Consider the following 19,161-nt stretch of genomic DNA (forward strand, 5'->3'; position numbering starts at 1 on the left):
TCCGCTGGCCCAAGGGCAGAGGCCAGTAGGTTTCCTAGCATCTGTCCTTCTGCACAGAACCTGGATGCCGGCTGCAGAAGCCTGAGGACGGGCGATGTGAGTGGGTCAAGGACACCCAGGCCCTGCTTGGTGGTCTCGTTCAGAGAGCACCTCTGGGGCTGCGTCAGCACCACCCAAGCCGGGTCTGCCCCGGGCCGTGCAGGGCCAGGGGGTCACCTCTCTCCAGCATCTACTCCCGCCAAGCCCAGTGCAGGCCTTCAAGAGAGGGTCCTGGCCAGACCTCAGCTGAGCAGCGGGCCCCTTGGGCGGGACAGGCACCAGCTGCACAGAGAGGGTGTCCGGGGAGCCGCTGGAAGGAGCCCGGACGCCCTCTAGGAGGGAACAGGGAGCCTGATGGTGTCTCCCCCGGGTTCCAGAAAGGATGACGGGCGGATGGGGGCCTGGATACGAGCAGGAGACCTGTAGAGCCAGCCGAGGTCATCCGGAGGTGAGACGGCAGAGCCTGGGCCGCCGGCCTGGGAGCTGACAGAGGGAGGGGCAGCCGCCAGGGAGGACGGCAGCCAGGGTCCCGCCACCCGAGAAAGAGCGTCCCCGAGGGCCGGCTCCTGCCCCACAGCCACTAGGAGAGCATCTGGGGACGGACGCCTGATAGAAACACCTCCTCTGTCTGCAGCAGCCCCTCAGTCGGAGCAGGACCCCAACCTCCGTGCCCAGAGCTCTCAGTCCAAAGTAAGCAGGACTGACAAACACTCTCTGAGCTGCTGACACAGTCCAAAGTCCACGTCTAACAGTGACTCTCGGTGCCCATCAGGCCCAGCTGCCTCTCTCCCCACAGGTACACCCGCCCCATCGTCAGTTCTGGAGCGAAGAGCAGCTGAAAACCTCTGAATGTGGGGAGGGAAGGGGTCTTGATCAGGACAGAGGCCAAAGAAGCAGTGGTAGCCTGACGGCAAAGGAAAAGTCTCTAGAGGCACAGGGACCCCCGCCTCCTGGCAGCCGGGCCTTCGGTACCGGCGCCGGTCATCCTGCAGCTCCAGGATCCCCACGTGAGCATCCAGGGCACTGACCGCGCCCCAGATACTTATCCACAGTGTCCGCGCGCGGTGTCTGGGCGGGGGCTGCAGGAACAAGGTGAATCAGGAACTTTCCTCCCCCCAGGAGCTCCCAGTTTATGGAATAAAACATGATGACAAGGGTGGAACAGTCAGAGTAAAAACTGGGCTGCTGTGTCAGAGGCCAGCTGAAGAGGGTTGAAACAAATAGAGTGATTTATATCCGGCTCCTAACTGTGCAGAGACAGGGGAGCCGGGCTGGCAGGGCAGCCCCTTCCCCAGCGTGGTCCCGTATCCTCTGCTCTGTCACCAGTCCTGGCGGCCCCTCCTCTGCACAGTTCTGAGAGGGCCACCTCCACTCTGTATCAGCACAGGAGCGGGGTGACCCTTCCCTCTTGGGCCGGCCTGAAGGGGCTCCCCCTCCCATCCCATCCCCGGAACTTGGTCCCAGGGCCAAAGGCGGCCGCAGGTTGGGGGTGGGATGTCGTCCTCATTCCAGGGCCCAGCTACGAGTCAGAGGTTCCATTGCTACTAAAGAAAAGAGAACAACGGCGGGGACAAGTCAGAGTGGCTGCCACTGCCGGTCTCCAAGAGGCTGGGAACAGACCCAGACTGGCCCAGCCCACGGTCCTCCCACCCCCCTCCAGGTGTGAGCTAACCAGGTGTTCACCTGCTGTAGGTGTGCGTCCATGGCATCAGGACATGCACATAACAGCAGCAGTGCCTGCCCAGCCCAGGGACCTACAATAAAGTGTCAAATTGAGGGCTTCCCTGGTGGCGCAGTGGTTGAGAGTCCGCCTGCCGATGCAGGGGACGTGGGTTCGTGCCCCGGTCCGGGAAGATCCCACATGCCGCGGAGCAGCTGGGCCAGTGAGCCATGGCCGCTGAGCCTGCGCGTCCGGAGCCTGTGCTCCGCAGCGGGAGAGGCCACAACAGTGAGAGGCCCGCGTACCGCAAAAAAAAAAAAAAAAAGTGTCAAATTGAGGCTCACACACCTCCTCCAACCCAGGGGTCTCCAGTCTGGGGAACTGCAGGCTTTACCTCGGGAATGGGCCGGCACAGCTAGACAAGCCTGACATTGTCTGCTCCCATGCGAGGGCTGTTGGTGTCTGTGATCTGATGGCAGCCGCTAAAGCCATGTGCGGAGCTGCTGCGGGGATGCGGTGAGATTATGTGGGCACGGTGAGCCCAGTCCGTGTGCCACGAATGGCATCATCACCATTAACCCTATGAAACCCTCACACGGGCGCGATGTAAGGGTTTTGGGAATAGATGGCGGTGATGATTGCGAAACACTGTGAACGTAGTTCATGTCACCGAATTGTACACTTGAAAGATGGCTAAGGAGTTCCCTGGCGGTCAGGTAGTTAAGGCTCCGCGCTTCTACTGCAGGAGCGAAGGGGTTCGATCCCTGGTCGGGGAAGTTCCGCATGCCGCGTGGGGTGACCAAAAAAAAAAAGATGGATAAAAAGGCAAATTCTATATTATATATTTAAGCACACACCATGAAAGAGAAACACCATATCGCTTGGTTGGTGTGAAGGCACCCAGCCGCCCGGGAAAAGACCTGCGGGAAGGGTAGGGCGGTTTCTGTGTCTGGAGCATGGCTGGAATCATCGGGAAGGAGGTGACCGTGGCTGGTGAAGGGGGCCTGGGGAGATGGGGTGAGCATAGGGCAGGACTGGAGACATGGGGGAGGGAGCAGATCAGATCCAGCAGGGCTGCTCCAGGCTGCAGTCAGGGGCTGGGCGCTGAAAGGTCAGAGAGGAGCCGGTGGGGGGGCCCGGCTCCGTGCCCCACCTGCCACCCTGGACCATCCCTCAACAAACTTCACACGTAAGCCCAGCGCCTCCTCTCGTGGCAGCACAGATAGTCTCGGCAGCCCTGGTGAGTTGCTGCATGGCAGGCAGCCGTTACTGTTGGCACCTAAACGGTTTCTTTGGCCAACTGAGATCAGATTGTCAATACCACCCTCTCTCTAAGGAAGTGAATGTACAAATGTGATGCTTCTGGGACTTCCCTGGTTGTGCAGTGGTTGAGAGTCCGCCTGCCAATGCAGGGGACACGGGTTCAAATCCTGCTCCGGAAGATCCCACATGCCGCGGAGCAACTAAGCCCGTGCGCCACAACTACTGAGCCTGCGCTCTAGAGCCCACAAGCCACGACTACTGAGCCTGCGTGCCACGACTACTGAAGCTCGTGTGCCTAGAGCCCGTGCTCCGCAACAAGAGAAGCCACTGCAGTGAGAAGCCGGCGCACCACAGCAAAGACCCAATGCAGCCAAATATAAATTAATTAATTAATTTTTTAAAAAAATGTGATACTTCTGGCCTCTGAGCTCAAGCTACTCTGGGTGCCCAGGTGGGGTCTTCATCTGACAGACTGTCCAACAGCTGAGAGTCCCCTCACTCCAATCACTGACATGTGTCCTTGATGAATCAATAAGTCACCCGAGGTTGTCCCCTCTCCTGTTGCAGAATTAATAGGCGGGATTTTTGTTGGTGTTGTAATGGCCGTGTGGCCCGGCTCACGTTACACGGAGCTGACGGCAGCGCCCAGGACAGACAGCGTGCTCCTCCACAGGGCTGGGCGCCGGGAGCCACAGGTGTGTGCCCTGGGCTGGGCCAAAGGACGTGGTGGCCGCTGCCAGGGGTCCCCTTCCTTCCCCTGGAGGCTGGGGTCTGGAGGCTGAGGACATCTGAGCTGCAAGGGCCCAGCCCAGGTCCCATTTACAGATGGAAACCCAAGGGCGAAAGGTTTGCCCTGAGCCACATAGCAGGTAACTGAACGCCACAGTTTTGTTAAAATTTTTTTTCAGAATTCTTAAAATTCCTAAGCTTAGCACATAAAGTCCTTCATGAAAGAACCCAGATTCCCAATCCACTGGGGATCACTAACTACACACACACACAGGCACACCCCTGCCTTCATTCTAAGGATGAAGGTCATTTCCCGAAGGTGATGTGGTCTCACACCACAGGGCCTTTGCACAAGCCGTTCCCTTTGCCCAGAGTGCTCCCTGCCTTTGCTCAGCCAATCTCTTCCCCTTTTCAAAACCCAGCTGGGAATCCTCTCCCCCAGGAACAATTTCCTCACCTCCGAGCTGGGCTGGGGGCTTCCCTCTGCCCCTGCACTTGTCACACTCTGTGGTGACACGCCTCCCTCCCCCACGAGACGTGATGCCTTAGGGGTGGAGCCACACCTCCTTGATCTCCAGCCAAACACGTCCTCGCGCCTGGAGCAGAGCAGGCGCTCGATAGAAACTAACTGAATGCATGAATGTCTCCATTTTCTGCCGATAAGGTAATATTCTAACTCAGAGACTTTGGCCCTTGCCACCAGGCTGGTTTCACGAGAATCATCCCCTTTCTCTGACTGGGGGCCTGGTCCAGAGCCTGGCTCTGGGGACCTCTCGAGGCCCGAGCAGAGACGCCTGGGCTGTGGTCAGCTATAGGGTCCCTACCCTCAGTGGCCGTTCTGAGCCTCCAGCCCCATATGGACTTGTCCACACGTCAGTGGTCACTGTACCAGTGTCCTGGGGTGTCCGCAACGAAGGACCACGGACTGGGGGCCTTCAAACAACAGACATTTCTTCTCTCCAGTTCTGGAGGCCAGGAGCAAAATCAAGGTGTCGGCAGGGCTGGCTCCCTCCGAGGCCGTGAGGGAGAATCCAGTCCAGGCCCCTCTCCCAGCGTCTGGGGCTTTGCTGGCGATCTTTGGCGTTCCTTGTTTTCTAGAAGCATCACCTGTGTCTCTGCTTCCGTCATGACACGCGGTTCTGTCTGTGTCTTCACACAGCGTCTTCCTCCGTGGGTCCCCTCTTCTTACAAGGACACTAGTCATGCTGGATTTAAGGCACACCAGGTTCCAGTGGGGCCTCATCTTAACACACATCTTTATGACACCTGCGAAGACTCTATGTCCAAATAAGGTCACATTCAAAGGCACCCGGGTTGGGACATGGACACCTCCCTTTGGGAGATGCAATTCACCCACAACCATCCCTGAAGCCGTGGACCCATCTGAGGTTGTCCAAAGCCAGGGCATCAGGGGAGGAAGACAGGGCTCTGGCAAACCCCAGGGGGAACCTGAGGGAAAGCTGGGCAGGGAAGAAGAGGTTCATTCATCTGACGAGGATGAATGAGGAGAAGCGGGCGCTTCAAGGAGGAAGACAGCGCAGCCCTGGGAACGCTGTTCTACGTCTCCTGAGACAAGGCCTGAGCAGCGTCCATGGGATTTGGCTACAAGGAGGCCGTGACCTCAGCAGGAAGCAAGGGCAGCCTGCGGGATGAGGAGGGCACAGGTAAGAGAAGGGAGAAAGTAAGGGAAGTGGTACCCACACCACCAGGGGACTGGCTGGGAAAGGGAAGATCCAGTCGGAGGGCGGCGGGGGAGGGGAACTGGGTCGAGGAGGAGACCTGGGACTTTAAATGCCACTGGAGAGGCCCCGGAGGGTGGGGGGGCTGAGCATCAGAGGACAAGCAGGTGCCCAAAGGGAAGGGGAGGATGCCCTGACCCGCAGGACGTGTGGGGCCAGGCAGGGTCCAGCCAGGAGCCCGGTCCAGCCTGTGGCGCCTCCTTTCTCCATCAACAGCAGGGAGGGTGACCCCAGGCTCTGGGGAGAAGGGGGCGCCCGAGTCCCCGTGCCAGGGCAGCTCCTTCCTCAGTGGAGCTTGTGACCCACAATATTTAAAGGTTCCTGCACACACAGGCCCCTGAGCCGGTCTCAGTCTTTTTGCCCTTTGTCCTCATCTTCACACCTGCCAGCAGGTCTCCTCGCCTTCCCGCGTCTCCCCTCTCCCCACCCCCACTCTGCCGCACCAAGCCACGGTCCCCTTGACCTGGACCACAGCAGTCCCCAGGATGGTCCACTGTCCAAGCAACAGCCAGAAGGAGCTGTAAAAAGTATAAATCATCAAAAACAGTGTAAAGAACATGGAACTTCAACCCACAATCTGGGAGAAAGTATTTGCAACATGCGCGATGGATGAAGAGTCTATGTACAAATATATAAAGAGTCCCTACAAATCAATAGGAAAAGAATTTTTAAATAGGAAAAGATACAAACAGTGTTTCACAAAAGAGGAAAAAGGAACGGCCCCTGATCTGATGGAGAAACGATCCGTGTCAACCATGAGGGAAGTACAACTGGATGACACGGAAAGGCCATCTCACGCCCAGCGGACGTGACATTCAGTCTCACACTTGGGAATAACGCTGAGGATGTGGAGAGAGGGAAGGTCGGTACGAGCCCCTTGGAAAGCAGGTTCTCTCGGGTCTACTGAGGACTGGAGTCAATGGGCAGACCTTCTGCGAACGCGGGGTCCTGGGTGTGTTCCGAGGGCAACTCCTGCACGTGTCTGGGGCTGTCTCTGATCCTCAAATCGCAGATGAGGGAGCTGAAGGGCGGGAAGGACATCTGACTTGCGAGCCAGTCTCTGGCCTGGCGCCACCTCCTGCCCAGGATGCTCCAGCCTCGCGGGGCTCCGGCTCGGCAGTCTTGAGAAACTGGCAAGGAGGGAACAGGAAAACTAGAACAGGCGGAGAAGGTCAGGGTGGGCTCAGACAGGACCCCGCCTGCTTGCGACAAGGGGATGCGTGAGTCCTTCCCCGTGTGCAGCTCAGACGTTCCTACCGGGAAGCCGCGATCTGTGATCGAGTCCAGACAAGGGCAGCACCAGCTCAAGACTTCTTGTCTGGAACCAGGAGCCGGAGACTCATCACCCCTGGGGGCCCCGAGAACACAGTCGCCCCGCTTTTGTGAGAACAGATGTTCTCTTGAGATTAACAAGCCTGTGAAATGGCATCCCCTGGAGTTAAAGCTAGGTCATAGAAGTGAACGATTGTCCCCCCCTCCAAGGAGCCAAGAGGAAATAAGCAGAAGGATGGAGGTAACCAGGGGCTGGGGGAGGGGCAGGGGGCCGTGCGCCGTGGGTAGAGCTTATGCTGGGGGTTGGGTTAGTCAGGGCTCTCCAGAGAAACAGAGCAATATGAGACAGAGAGAAAGGAGATAAATATATAAAGAAACGGCTGCAGGTACAGATAGGGATATAGATACAGACATACGTGTACAGATATAGATACAAAGAGATTTATTAGAAGGAATTGCTCACAGGATTATGCAGGAGGCTGGGAAGTCCAAAGTCTGCAGAGCTGATGTCTCAGTTGGAGCCCAAAGGGCAGAAGCTGCCGTAGAACCAGGAAGACCCGATGGTCCAGTTGGAGGGCCGTCCGGCAGGAGAACTCCCTCGGACTTGGGGCGGGTCAGCCTTTCTGTTCTATTCAGGCCTTCAAGGGGTTGGGCGATGCCCACCTGCATGGGGGCTGGGCAGTGTGCTTTATTCAGTCCACTGATTCACATGCTAACCTCATCCAAAAGCACCCTCACACACACACCCAGAACCCTGTTGGACCAAACACCTGGGCACCTGTAGCCCAGGCAAGCTGACAGATAAAATTCACCTTCACAGCGGTGGTGAACAAGTTTTGGGTAAAAATAGTGGTGTTGGGTACACACTGAAGGTGTGTAATGCCACTGAATTATACCCTTGCAGATTATTAAATCCTAAACATGATGCTAAGTATATTTTACCACAATTTTAAAAGAATGCACGGTGCAGATGTTTGCGGCTGCCCCACTTTATAGGTTAGAAAAAATATATATAATTCTTGCTCCGGCAGCACATATACAAAGATTGGAACAGTACAGAGAAGCTTAGCATGGCCCCCTGTGCAAGGATGACCTGCAAATTGGTGAAGTATTCCATGTTTTTTTTTAAAAAGCTACAGGTAGCAAAACCGTTCCCACAAGGTTCCAAACTGGAACGGTCCTCAAAGGACCTCAAAGGCAAACGGTCCTCAAAGGACCAGAGACCAACATTTCGGCTTTTGCCATCCAGCCTCCGCTGCCCTTGGATCAGGAAAGCAGCCAGAGACTACAGGTGAGTGAATGAGTGTGGCCGGGTTCCAATAAAACTTTATTTATACTCACAGAAATTTGAAATTTATACTCACAGAAATTATTTATACTCACAGAAATCATTTATACTCACAGAAATTTGAATTTCACATAAGATTTTCACATGTCACAAAACACTCTTTTTTTTTTCTTTCAGTCTTCGAAAAACCTAAAAACCGTTCTTAGGTTGCCAGGTGTACAAAAATAGACAGCGGGCTGGTTGTGGCCGGTCAACGGTAGTTTGCTGACCCTGGAGCTAAGCAAAGAGGAGCTGGGGCTAGGCTCCACGGAGGGCGCCAACCCCAAGCCCAGCCGAGGGGGCTCAGCCATGCCTGGGTTCCCCGGGGGTGCTAGGTGGGGGAGGGCATAAGGAGAAATAAGGGGGCAGAACCCTGGGGACAGTGGGGATCTGACCTCCACCGCCATCTCACGCTGGGCCGCACGTCCTCCTGATGCCCCAGCCTCTCCCACTGGGCCCCGTCTCACCCTCCTGCCTTCTCAACATCAAGGAAGGCGATGCCCGCTGCTCGGGAAGGCCACGTGGGCAATAGGCCGCAAGTGTGACCCCAGGGCTGCTGGGGACTGAGACGTGTACCAGGACGCAGGGCCTCCAGCGCCAAGGTGCACACGGTCCCCGGGAAACCGGGCTGGCCAGCCACTCCAGTCACCCGACTGGTGCAAGCAGCAGAAGGGACACAGAAGACAACTGCCCCACAGCCCCGGCCCCGGCATCAGGCCTGGCACAGACAGGTGTGCAAGACCCGGGCGTGGTCTCTGCACCTACGGGAACGGGATGTGCCGTGAGCGAGGGCAAGATACGCTACATACGACTGTAAGGACGCTGCTCCCAGATGCAGCGTAGAGCAGAGAACGGGGCGATGCCACGTTTCCAAAGCGTAAGACGGGCGACTGCTCCACGGGGACCGCCTCCGAGGAAGCCCGGGTGGCACAGGGACTTCTGGGTGCCGCTGCCTTGGTCCTGACCCGCTGCCGGCCCCTCAGGGGTGCTCAGTCTGGAGGTGTCCCCACCGCACAGTCAAGGTTGCACACCCCTCCTTGGGCATCTTGCTGGGCGTACACCGTGGCAGGGCACTGGCCCTTCTACACTTGCCAGTTACCCACGTGACAGCCCTTACTGAGTGCCTCCGTGGGTCTGGGACAGAAAACTCCTTACGGTGTTGTGCTCTCTAACACTCGCAGAGCCCCCAAGGGGTAGGTGTTTTTAATCCCATTTTAGAGATGAGAAAACTAAGGCCAAAGAGGTGAAGTCAGTGTCCTAAAGTGACACTGGGCCCCAAGATGAACCCCTGGCCCGTCCTCCTGACTTACAAGGGGCGCACCCTCCCTCCCTGCAGCCTTTTCCTGAGTTTAAGGAGAGGGGGTGCTGATGTCTGGGGTTCCTCCCCAGGAACCCCCAACTCACAGCCCAGACCCTAGACCCAAGGGCAGCCCTCTCCCCTGCTGGAGGCGCTGCCGGCATTCTGTGTACAAATGCCCTGACAAGATGGGTCATCAGTGTGAAATCATCCCATCAGCAGGGCGCGGCCGCCAGCCTCTCGTTATTGCCAAATGAATGACTCCGTTTAGAGAAGTCGTTTGGGGCGCTGTCCCAGACAATGACTCCTGTCAAAAGATTTACCGAAACTCATGGGCGATGCAGCGGGAGGCCCCGTGGGCCTGGCCTCAGCGTTTATCCTGCAGAAAACAAAGATTGCAGCGTGGACCATTTTGCCGCTGAAATTCATGCCTTTTGACCCCAAATGGAGAGATAATCCCAGGGCTTGTTTCCGCTTGAGCCTGGAGATGTTGTAAATAGCTGGCTCTGAAGCGGAACCTCACACTGGCCTCGGGTGGAAGGCAGGCCATGAAGCAGACTGTGAAAGGATGTGGCTCGCTGATGCTCTCCGTCACGCCGCCCCCGTCGGTAGCATCCCCCAGGGGCTTTCTATTCTAAAATTGGGTGCTGGGAAGAGCTCTGGCTCAAGGAGGGAGTTATATGCTTTCTCCATCCCCCAGTGAAGACTGTAAACTTGATCGCGATTTATTTTCCTCTTGGCTGCCAGGAAGCTCAGAAGCCAAGAAAAAACCTAAGCACATTAGCAAGGCTGGTCCTTTGTAATATAACACCTGCATTCTCTTTTGCATTAGTATTGCGGCTTCTGTCTGGATTTTATTATGTTTGTTTAATGTGCCTCGCACTGTAAGCCACTTCAAATCCTTTGTTGAAAGGGTGGGGGTATGAGTAAAATAAAATAACCAAGCAGAGTGGGGAGGGGAGAACAGGAGGCCGGGGACTGTGACCTGCCTCTGGCCGTGACAGCTGTCCAGCTATCTGACCCGTGGACTGAGTGAAACATATTTTCCCTGCCTGGGTATGGCTCTGGTTCTAGACCAGCCTGGGTCACCCTCGACTGCCTGGGTATGGCTCTGGTTCTAGACCAGCCTGGGTCACCCTCGACTGCCTGGGTATGGCTCTGGTTCTAGACCAGCCTGGGTCACCCTCGACTGCCTGGGTATGGCTCTGGTTCTAGACCAGCCTGGGTCACCCTCGACTGCCTGGGTATGGCTCTGGTTCTAGACCAGCCTGGGTCACCCTCGACTGCCTGGGTATGGCTCTGGTTCTAGACCAGCCTGGGTCACCCTCGACTGCCTGGGTATGGCTCTGGTTCTAGACCAGCCTGGGTCACCCTCGACTGCCTGGGTATGGCTCTGGTTCTAGACCAGCCTGGGTCACCCTCGACTGCCTGGGTATGGCTCTGGTTCTAGACCAGCCTGGGTCACCCTCGACTGCCTGGGTATGGCTCTGGTTCTAGACCAGCCTGGGTCACCCTCGACTGCCTGGGTATGGCTCTGGTTCTAGACCAGCCTGGGTCACCCTCGACTGCCTGGGTATGGCTCTGGTTCTAGACCAGCCTGGGTCACCCTCGACTGCCTGGGTATGGCTCTGGTTCTAGACCAGCCTGGGTCACCCTCGACTGCCTGGGTATGGCTCTGGTTCTAGACCAGCCTGGGTCACCCTCGACTGCCTGGGTATGGCTCTGGTTCTAGACCAGCCTGGGTCACCCTCGACTGCCTGGGTATGGCTCTGGTTCTAGACCAGCCTGGGTCACCCTCGACTGCCTGGGTATGGCTCTGGTTCTAGACCAGCCTGGGTCACCCTCGACTGCCTGGGTATGGCTCTGGTTCTAGACCAGCCTGGGTCACCCTCGACTGCCTGGGTATGGCTCTGGTTCTAGACCAGCCTGGGTCACCCTCGACTGCCTGGGTATGGCTCTGGTTCTAGACCAGCCTGGGTCACCCTCGACTGCCTGGGTATGGCTCTGGTTCTAGACCAGCCTGGGTCACCCTCGACTGCCTGGGTATGGCTCTGGTTCTAGACCAGCCTGGGTCACCCTCGACTGCCTGGGTATGGCTCTGGTTCTAGACCAGCCTGGGTCACCCTCGACTGCCTGGGTATGGCTCTGGTTCTAGACCAGCCTGGGTCACCCTCGACTGCCTGGGTATGGCTCTGGTTCTAGACCAGCCTGGGTCACCCTCGACTGCCTGGGTATGGCTCTGGTTCTAGACCAGCCTGGGTCACCCTCGACTGCCTGGGTATGGCTCTGGTTCTAGACCAGCCTGGGTCACCCTCGACTGCCTGGGTATGGCTCTGGTTCTAGACCAGCCTGGGTCACCCTCGACTGCCTGGGTATGGCTCTGGTTCTAGACCAGCCTGGGTCACCCTCGACTGCCTGGGTATGGCTCTGGTTCTAGACCAGCCTGGGTCACCCTCGACTGCCTGGGTATGGCTCTGGTTCTAGACCAGCCTGGGTCACCCTCGACTGCCTGGGTATGGCTCTGGTTCTAGACCAGCCTGGGTCACCCTCGACTGCCTGGGTATGGCTCTGGTTCTAGACCAGCCTGGGTCACCCTCGACTGCCTGGGTATGGCTCTGGTTCTAGACCAGCCTGGGTCACCCTCGACTGCCTGGGTATGGCTCTGGTTCTAGACCAGCCTGGGTCACCCTCGACTGCCTGGGTATGGCTCTGGTTCTAGACCAGCCTGGGTCACCCTCGACTGCCTGGGTATGGCTCTGGTTCTAGACCAGCCTGGGTCACCCTCGACTGCCTGGGTATGGCTCTGGTTCTAGACCAGCCTGGGTCACCCTCGACTGCCTGGGTATGGCTCTGGTTCTAGACCAGCCTGGGTCACCCTCGACTGCCTGGGTATGGCTCTGGTTCTAGACCAGCCTGGGTCACCCTCGACTGCCTGGGTATGGCTCTGGTTCTAGACCAGCCTGGGTCACCCTCGACTGCCTGGGTATGGCTCTGGTTCTAGACCAGCCTGGGTCACCCTCGACTGCCTGGGTATGGCTCTGGTTCTAGACCAGCCTGGGTCACCCTCGACTGCCTGGGTATGGCTCTGGTTCTAGACCAGCCTGGGTCACCCTCGACTGCCTGGGTATGGCTCTGGTTCTAGACCAGCCTGGGTCACCCTCGACTGCCTGGGTATGGCTCTGGTTCTAGACCAGCCTGGGTCACCCTCGACTGCCTGGGTATGGCTCTGGTTCTAGACCAGCCTGGGTCACCCTCGACTGCCTGGGTATGGCTCTGGTTCTAGACCAGCCTGGGTCACCCTCGACTGCCTGGGTATGGCTCTGGTTCTAGACCAGCCTGGGTCACCCTCGACTGCCTGGGTATGGCTCTGGTTCTAGACCAGCCTGGGTCACCCTCGACTGCCTGGGTATGGCTCTGGTTCTAGACCAGCCTGGGTCACCCTCGACTGCCTGGGTATGGCTCTGGTTCTAGACCAGCCTGGGTCACCCTCGACTGCCTGGGTATGGCTCTGGTTCTAGACCAGCCTGGGTCACCCTCGACTGCCTGGGTATGGCTCTGGTTCTAGACCAGCCTGGGTCACCCTCGACTGCCTGGGTATGGCTCTGGTTCTAGACCAGCCTGGGTCACCCTCGACTGCCTGGGTATGGCTCTGGTTCTAGACCAGCCTGGGTCACCCTCGACTGCCTGGGTATGGCTCTGGTTCTAGACCAGCCTGGGTCACCCTCGACTGCCTGGGTATGGCTCTGGTTCTAGACCAGCCTGGGTCACCCTCGACTGCCTGGGTATGGCTCTGGTTCTAGACCAGCCTGGGTCACCCTCGACTGCCTGGGTATGGCTCTGGTTCTAGACCAGCCTGGGTCACCCTCGACTGCCTGGGTATGGCTCTGGTTCTAGACCAGCCTGGGTCACCCTCGACTGCCTGGGTATGGCTCTGGTTCTAGACCAGCCTGGGTCACCCTCGACTGCCTGGGTATGGCTCTGGTTCTAGACCAGCCTGGGTCACCCTCGACTGCCTGGGTATGGCTCTGGTTCTAGACCAGCCTGGGTCACCCTCGACTGCCTGGGTATGGCTCTGGTTCTAGACCAGCCTGGGTCACCCTCGACTGCCTGGGTATGGCTCTGGTTCTAGACCAGCCTGGGTCACCCTCGACTGCCTGGGTATGGCTCTGGTTCTAGACCAGCCTGGGTCACCCTCGACTGCCTGGGTATGGCTCTGGTTCTAGACCAGCCTGGGTCACCCTCGACTGCCTGGGTATGGCTCTGGTTCTAGACCAGCCTGGGTCACCCTCGACTGCCTGGGTATGGCTCTGGTTCTAGACCAGCCTGGGTCACCCTCGACTGCCTGGGTATGGCTCTGGTTCTAGACCAGCCTGGGTCACCCTCGACTGCCTGGGTATGGCTCTGGTTCTAGACCAGCCTGGGTCACCCTCGACTGCCTGGGTATGGCTCTGGTTCTAGACCAGCCTGGGTCACCCTCGACTGCCTGGGTATGGCTCTGGTTCTAGACCAGCCTGGGTCACCCTCGACTGCCTGGGTATGGCTCTGGTTCTAGACCAGCCTGGGTCACCCTCGACTGCCTGGGTATGGCTCTGGTTCTAGACCAGCCTGGGTCACCCTCGACTGCCTGGGTATGGCTCTGGTTCTAGACCAGCCTGGGTCACCCTCGACTGCCTGGGTATGGCTCTGGTTCTAGACCAGCCTGGGTCACCCTCGACTGCCTGGGTATGGCTCTGGTTCTAGACCAGCCTGGGTCACCCTCGACTGCCTGGGTATGGCTCTGGTTCTAGACCAGCCTGGGTCACCCTCGACTGCCTGGGTATGGCTCTGGTTCTAGACCAGCCTGGGTCACCCTCGACTGCCTGGGTATGGCTCTGGTTCTAGACCAGCCTGGGTCACCCTCGACTGCCTGGGTATGGCTCTGGTTCTAGACCAGCCTGGGTCACCCTCGACTGCCTGGGTATGGCTCTGGTTCTAGACCAGCCTGGGTCACCCTCGACTGCCTGGGTATGGCTCTGGTTCTAGACCAGCCTGGGTCACCCTCGACTGCCTGGGTATGGCTCTGGTTCTAGACCAGCCTGGGTCACCCTCGACTGCCTGGGTATGGCTCTGGTTCTAGACCAGCCTGGGTCACCCTCGACTGCCTGGGTATGGCTCTGGTTCTAGACCAGCCTGGGTCACCCTCGACTGCCTGGGTATGGCTCTGGTTCTAGACCAGCCTGGGTCACCCTCGACTGCCTGGGTATGGCTCTGGTTCTAGACCAGCCTGGGTCACCCTCGACTGCCTGGGTATGGCTCTGGTTCTAGACCAGCCTGGGTCACCCTCGACTGCCTGGGTATGGCTCTGGTTCTAGACCAGCCTGGGTCACCCTCGACTGCCTGGGTATGGCTCTGGTTCTAGACCAGCCTGGGTCACCCTCGACTGCCTGGGTATGGCTCTGGTTCTAGACCAGCCTGGGTCACCCTCGACTGCCTGGGTATGGCTCTGGTTCTAGACCAACTGGGTCACCTGTCCATGAGCATTCTGGACTCTCCACCAGGACCGTATCAGTCAGGTTTGCCTGGTAACAAGCACCCCCTGGTTTCACAGCAACACGCACTGATTTTTTCACTCAGAGCCCGTGTCAGGAGCTCAGCTGTGCCCCATGACTTCCCATCCCAGGACCCAGGCTGAAGGGGAGGCAATTTGGAACCTGCTTTCCTCACGGAAGAGTGAAAAGAGTGAGAGGGCTGGAGAAAACCTGGAATGGCCCCTACAGCTCCTGCTTCAGCATATCTGGCCCCCCCACCACCACCGTGCCACCATCAGTGGGCGGGAGGTAGACGCCACCCCCAGGAAGCACTGCGGCCATGGGTTAGGGCACCAGAGGCTTGGATGGACAGCTTCCAGGAAGGTGGAATGGAGAGCCAAAAGCACTAATACAATTTGCCGCAAAGACCCCAGAAGGGAAGACCCATACGGGCAGGGTTCCGGCTAGCCGGCTCGCCCACCCATGGGAAGACCAGGCACTTCGTGGGAGCCCCATATGTGCTGCGCGAACGTGCAAACGATGAATGGTTAGCTAACGGGCGGAATGAGTGAGCAGCAGGCCCTGGACGCAGGCACGTGTCAGCCTCCACTGCTTCAGTGTCTTCTTCTGCGCGTGAACCAGCCAGCATCTCTCTCTTAATAAGATGGGAAGGCAGGATGACAGTGACAACCTCGTGACACAGTGCATGGCAGCCCCTAGTACCTGCCTGGCCCGTGGCACAGGCTCAGGAAGGCAGCTTCCTTTGGCTTCAACTCCTTTCAGGAGGAGGTCTCATTTCAGCTGGAAAGACCAGGTGACAGACACAAAATAAGTGTACATATTACAATTATTATACAAGTTAGGATGATAATGATAACGGCCGAGAGTCAGAGAGCAGTCGCAGAACCCCAGGCGCTACCCCACGTACCTTACATGGAGTAACGCATGTGACGCTCACACTCTCACAAGGTAGGAATTATTATCATCCCCATTTTACAGATGAGGAAAGTGAGGCAGGGCCGCTTTAAACATGTCTGCACATTCTGGGACCTCCTTGCATCAAGACGCAGGGTCATAGTATATCACACACACACACACACACACACACACACACACACACCCCTTGAATCCAGCTGTGCTTGGGACTCCTTGTAACCAATGCCGTGCAAGTGAGGTTAGGAGGGGAAAGGTGTTGGGGCTCCAGCCCCACGCTCATCAGAACACTCACACTGAGGGCCCTGAGCTGCATGGAAGAAGTCCCACTCCCTGAGTCAGCCATATTGTGAGGAAACCCAGCCATGTGGACACGGCAAGCCTGGACACTCGGGTCAGCAGTCCTAGTTTTTGCAGCCCAGGCACCTACCATGGGAGCAATGAGGCTTCGGACAGATCCCGACCCCCAGCCACGGGGTCGTGAGGAGACTCAAGGCTCCCCAGCAGGGACCCCAGACTTTCAGAGCAGAGACAGGCCACCCACACTGGCTCTTTCCAAAAAGATTATTGTCTCATGCCCCTAAGTTTGGGGTGGTTTGTTACACGGCAACAGGACGAAGATTGGCTGCCTTGACACATCCAAAGCACTAGGTCTTGACTAGGCCAGTCGACGGGAGCTAAAGAGGCCTTGAGGAGACTGCCAGTGAGCGCCTCAGGAAGACTAAGATGTGATGGGGGCCTGGAGAAAAGGGGACCCTTGTTACGTGGCGGCCCAAAGGAGAGCAACTGTCTCCAGAAGTAAGAAGGAAGATAGAAACTGTACCTAGTGAACTCAGTGATGTAGCAGATGTTATCTGTAAAGGACCAGGCTGTAAATATTTGAGATGCTGAGAAGCAGATGGTCTCTGCTGCAACTCCGCAAGTCTGTGGCTAGAGCTCAAAACCAACCACTGACGATGCATGAATCACTGGGCCTGGTTGCATTCCAGGAAAACTTTGTTTACAAAAACAGGCAGCAGCTGGATTTGGCCCATGGGCTGTGGTTGGCTGACCCTTGATCTAGCTAAGATTTCCAGGGAAAATATCGAAAGGGCCACCTCTCTTCTCCTTCCTGCCCAGGATAAAATGCAAGAAGAGAGGGGTGAACCAAAGAGTGAACTGTGTAATTTGGCGGGGGGGGCACACTGCAAGACTTGGGGGATGTTAGTTCCCTGGCCAGGGATTGAACCCGGGCCCTCTGCAGTGAGACCACAGATTCCTAACCACTGGGCCGCCAGGGAATCCCCTGAACTGTGTAATTTTTAAGAAAACGTTAGAGAAAATTGAAAGGAACCAGGACTTGCTGGGTTTGAAAACCGAAGTGTTTCTCGTCGCCAGCCTGCTCAGATTCTAAAATGTCTTCGATTTTTAAAACTGAAAATTGTCTCAAAATTAACCATAGCTTCTGGGAGAAGATCAGATTCAGAGTAGAGCTACAAGATTCTTCATAAGCACTCAGGAAGATCGAAGGGGGAACCTCACAGATAAAGACCCTCTCAGGAGCTTAAAGTATGTCTCCTCGACCCTCTCCCTTAAAGAGTAGGTTTTAGGAATCTCAGCAAACTCCAAGGGACCCCAAGATAGAGAAGATCCTCTCCTAAATAAATGTGCGTCTGTGTCTGATCTAATGGTCCGGATGTCAGTAAGATTCATGGAAAACCCACAATGTCTTAAAGCAGATTATACTGGTGGAAACGCCAGCAGCCTGGATAAGAAGGAATGGAGATGGTAAAAAGTACAGAGCCTCTTGGACCCTAAACTACTATGGCCAAGGAGGCTGAGAAGGTCACTGAGTTGCAAACACTGACTACTTCTTATGGTAAAGGAGGGATGAACCAGAACTGAACCTATCCAAGCTGGACCTCGGAAGTGCTATGAACTGGAGACTTCCGTGGGCTTCCCATACTCCTGCTTTTTAAATGTCTCCACGGTTGTATGTTGGGTGTAGGTAGGGGTGCGGATACCTCTTTCTTTAGTTCACAGATCTTCAGATTTTTTTTTTTTAACTCCACACTCAAGAATCTAGGGAACTGTACAAAGCAGATCTACACTGGGGCCTGATGGACATGACAAGACCCTGGACCTCATGTCTGGGACTGAGGTCATGATAGTGAGCCTTCCAGGGTGTGGAAGGATGTGAGTGTGTTTTGCACGAGGGAGGAACATAAATAATTTGTAGTCAGAGGGCAGACTGTGGTCTTTTTAAAACACGTCCACAAATTCCTTGGGGCTCCTCCCATGGAAAGGCAGAGGTCTGCGTCCCTTCCTGAATCTGCGCAGGCTTGGGACCTGCTTGAAACCATCAGAATGTGGTAGAAGTGAAACTGCCTGGAGGCGGGTTTGCCTCATTCACGGAGACCCCAGTGCTTGGAGTCTGAGCCTCCATAGGAGATCTGCCCCACCCGCCCGGGCCGCCATGCTGTGGGGAAGCCCAGCCCCTACAGGGGCTGCTCCAGCCAGCAGGCCTCCTCCTGGATAAACCATGCATGTCACCGGCACTTCCTGCCCTTCACCCTCATCCCCAGTGGAGCATCACCCTCCAAGCACACCCCCATCCGGCCCCTTAGCAGCCCCCGCTGCCCTCCTGCGTGTCCAAGCCACGACCATCTGGACTTCCCATGAGTCCTTGCCCTGCCTGCCTGACAGGCCCGCCAGCCTCTCTGGCCACACACTCTTCCTCCCGGGTCTGCCCCGCCCGGCCCTGCCTGGCCCTGCCCTGTTCTGTTGCCCTCGACCCTTTGCCCAACATCACGCTTCCTTTCTGTCTGTGGTTTCTGTGGTGTCGTCTCCCAGCATGCCCTAGTTCAATATGAGCTCCCGGCGGGCGCAGGCCCGTGCTCGGTCCCCAGCGTCCGGCACGGGGCGGGTGCTCTAGGAATCTGGGTTGCATGAGTGAATGGAGAGCTTCGGGGCCAGCCAGGCCTCCATCCCACGCCTGCTCTGTCTCGCATTGTCTGTGAACCCTTCCCAGGCGACCTGCCCCCATCCCACCTGACTCAGTGCGCAGAATGCGGGGGATGAGGCCTGCCTTTCTGGGGTCCAGCTGGGCTTTGCTGACCGTGCAGAGCCCAGCTGCTCCCGAAGGCCTCGCCTCCATCTCCATCTCTATCCTGACATTTGGCTGTGACCTTGGCCCACTGACTCAACGTCTCTGAGGCTCAGTTCCCCGTCTGCGATGGGAACCAACCCCTGCACGGCAGTGGGGAGGGTTCCCCGGGGCCGTGTGCTCTCCGCCTACCTCCCGCCTCAGTCCCTGGAGCAGAGACAAATGCACTGCCTGACGAGCTCTCCCACCTCCTCCTCATGTCAGCACTTCACCTTATCACCCCCACCTCCTAAAGAAGGAACCGGGGCTC

The 19,161-nt window shown here is 57.2% G+C and overlaps 1 long non-coding RNA gene and 1 other non-coding gene across 2 annotated transcripts; one reads left to right on the top strand and one right to left on the bottom strand.

Moving 5' to 3' along the window:
- Positions 1–6,032: 6,032 nt before the first annotated feature.
- On the bottom strand, positions 6,033–7,310 carry LOC132519528 (uncharacterized). Its single transcript, XR_009540183.1, has 2 exons — positions 7,166–7,310; positions 6,033–6,560 (listed from the first exon to the last, which is right to left on the bottom strand). It is a non-coding gene; the product is annotated as an uncharacterized LOC132519528 (long non-coding RNA).
- Positions 7,311–7,721: 411 nt separating this feature from the next.
- Positions 7,722–7,825, top strand: LOC132520159 (U6 spliceosomal RNA). The gene has a single exon (XR_009540517.1). It is a non-coding gene; the product is annotated as a U6 spliceosomal RNA (small nuclear RNA).
- The last annotated feature ends 11,336 nt before the right edge of the window (positions 7,826–19,161 follow it).

This window comes from Lagenorhynchus albirostris, chromosome 4 (assembly GCF_949774975.1).
Source record: "Lagenorhynchus albirostris chromosome 4, mLagAlb1.1, whole genome shotgun sequence".
Lineage (NCBI taxonomy): Eukaryota > Metazoa > Chordata > Mammalia > Artiodactyla > Delphinidae > Lagenorhynchus > Lagenorhynchus albirostris.